Source organism: Marmota marmota, unplaced genomic scaffold (assembly GCF_001458135.2).
Source record: "Marmota marmota marmota unplaced genomic scaffold, marMar, whole genome shotgun sequence".
Classification (NCBI taxonomy): domain Eukaryota; kingdom Metazoa; phylum Chordata; class Mammalia; order Rodentia; family Sciuridae; genus Marmota; species Marmota marmota.
Window position 1 is genome coordinate 33599870 of NW_026000037.1, and position 2912 is coordinate 33602781.

The 2912-nt window shown below is 44.6% G+C and overlaps 1 protein-coding gene across 3 annotated transcripts in view; it reads right to left on the minus strand.

The window, feature by feature from the left end:
• The window catches only part of Gtdc1 (glycosyltransferase like domain containing 1), a 369992-nt gene extending 369826 nt beyond the window's left edge, over positions 1 to 166 (minus strand). The window contains exon 1 of one of the 3 annotated variants that reach the window (XM_048812231.1): positions 56 to 166. The gene's annotated coding sequence lies outside the window, so the exon portion shown is untranslated. The remainder of the gene's footprint in view (positions 1 to 55) is intronic. The other 2 variants (XM_048812234.1, XM_048812232.1) reach the window with 2 other exon arrangements.
• Between the last annotated feature and the right edge of the window lie 2746 nt (positions 167 to 2912).

The following is a 2912-nucleotide window of genomic DNA, read 5'->3' on the forward strand; positions in this document are numbered from 1 at the left end:
CCGCTCCCCGCCTCCCCGCCGGCCCGCGCGCTCCCAGCCCCGGACGCCCACTCACCTCCTCCTCTTGTCTCTCCCTCCTGGCCACCGGCGCGGCCCAGCCGGCGACGCGCTGACCGCCGCGCCCCCTCCCCCCGCAGCCGCCACCGATGCCACCGCCCCTCCCGGCCCGCGGCTGCCGCGGCCTCCGGGCGCGTCAAGCGAGGGCCCCGCCCTCGCCCCGCCCCTGGCCCGAGGCTCCGCCCCCGGTGTGGCTGCAGATCGGCGGGCTCTGGGTCCCTGACTCAGCAGCCGGTCCGCCCTCGCGGTCTACAGGGCTGCGCCGGGAGGCCGAGCTATTCACACCTGCCTACTGCCCGCAGGCCTCGCTCGGCTTCACACCGCCCTGCGTGCCCTTTCCCATCACGTCAGCATCCTCGGCCGCCCCTTCAGCTTATTCGTACTCTTTCCTCAAACCTTTAGTCCTGTTCTAAGCTCGCGTCGGCGTCTTCTTTTTTCTACCGCAGGGTCTACACTTCTCACTCAACTATGTTGGTCTCCCTTCTTCTGGCCGACCCCTTCTGTCCCCTTTCCGGATCCTCTCCCCCGTCAGCTGGAGCCTCAGGGTCCCCGTGCGTCACTGGCTGTATATGCGCTCTGCAGCTCCTACCTCCCGGGCTCTTGCTGTGCCAGGCGTCCTAATTTCTCTCACTCAGAACCCCTCTTGGATCCCTGCTGGCAGGGTCACGTTTTTTCTTTATCCACATTTTGCGCATCCTTTCGGTTCTCACTATTACACACACTTAAGATGAAATTAGGGTATTCAAAAATTGCGTATTCGCGGTACCGCTTACATGAAGAGTCACAGTGAGCAATTAAAAATCATAAGGCAAGGCGACACAGTAGTGACCTTCTTCTGACTAGCCTAGTTCCACCTACACTTTCCTTTATGCAGTAATAATTGACGGCTTTTTACATTGGGGCTAACAATTCACCCATTTTGAATGTCTTTTCCCCTTCAACCTAACTTCACTAAAGCTTTTATTTACTCAGTACACAGTAGAAACAGCACCAGGGACTTTTAAAGCTTCGGGTCCTTATCTGTAAAATGAGGAATTCGTATCTCTTCCTCTTTTTTAATTTCCTCAGATTCTGGAAATTTTGGATTTTGTATTTGGATGGAGGTTGTTGGTTAAGTGATTAAAGCAAAGGCAAAACATGCTATTGTAACTGGGTATCTGGCTACTTTAGTAACTTTTTTTTTTTTTTTTTTTTTTTTTGCGGGGGATTGAACTCAGGGGCACTTGACAACTGAGCCACATCCCCAGCTCTATTTTGTATTTTATTTATATTTCTTTTTAATTTTTTATTTGTTCTAATTAGTTATACATGACAGCAGAATGCATTTCATTATACACAAATGGAACACAACTTTTCATTTCTCTGGTTGTACACTATGTAGAGACAGCATCTCACTGAGTTGCTTAACTTGCTTTTGCTGAGGCTGGCTTTGAAGCTGTGATCTTCCTGCCTCAGCCTCCGGAGCCACTGGGATTATAGGCGTGCCTAATCTTGCCAGGTGTGATCATTTCATTTTTAAAACTGCAACTGCAACTTGGCAGAGTTAGGCTGTGATGCAAAAATGAATTAAGTGTAGGCCTTTAGATTTACATGCACTAGTTGCTTTAAGTTATGGGAATAAATATTATTTTCCTTAAACAGTTAAAACTACCTTATAAACAGAGTACACACTCTATGTGGACCTTCAAAAGTTAGAGCCATTGTTTAATTGAACAGTATTACGAGCATTTGGAAACCTAATAAACCATCTGTCCATCCTCTTTCACACAAATTGAGAAACAGAAAAGAGTAAACACCAAAAGCTAAAAGTGAATATTCCTAACTGCACATGAAACTAGTAAATCCTATTCTATAGAAAAGTGTCTGAAAGTGGCTGGGGTAGTTGCTCAGTGGTAGAGCGCTTGCCTGGCATGTGTAAGGCACTGGGTTTGAGCCTCAGCACCACATAAAAATAAATTTTAAAAACATAATAAAAATAAATTTTAAAAAACATTAAAAAAATAAATAAAACAAAGGTATTGTGTACATCTACAAATAAAAAAAAACAGAAAAAAAATTTTAAGTGTCTGAAAATCCCCAAAGCTATGGCTGCCATTTCATTGCTTTGGAAATAGAATCATATAATTTTATAACTTAAGATGATCTGCAATCTAATCTGTTCATTTTACTGATTAAGATCTGAAGTCCAGAGAGGGTAAATTGAATACCCAATATTACCCAGTTTGATTGGAAACAACTGAGATTCAAACTCAGGTCTCCTATCTCACACATTTGCCAACATTCAGCTTACAGTTAAAACTGACGTAAAGCTATTCAACATCAGAATTCTTTGATTTGCAGCTCTGCCCAAGAAGTCTGTGTGATATATGAAGTTGAACTTGACATTAGCTAGGAAGGTATTGCTGTCAGAGGCCATTTTGTCCTATTGTTTTCAACAATTCCTATTGTGCAACCTTCATCTCAGTTAGGGGTCATCTGCACGATGCAGGCAGTGCTGGCCAGAGCTCTGGAGCCCTGTTCCAACCAAATACAGGCATCCTCAGAGCGGCCAATGGCAGTGCCGACTGTAAAAATTATGAAATCCCTGTTGTCAAGAAAATCACAACACTATTGAGGAGGTAAAATATGAAGCATAAAATGATAATTCAACATAAATAATCAAGGATTCTATTGTACTTTCCAAATGGTAAGCTGGAAAAATCCATATAAATTAAGACAAGACTTCTTAAAGACCACAACAACAAAATGGAAATTTGTCATTTGGATTGATGTATAAGGGGAAAGGTAAAAGAGATCTTAAACAAAGGCACTAAGGAGAAAGTGAGCATGCCAAGAATTCGGGGGGGGGGGGGGGG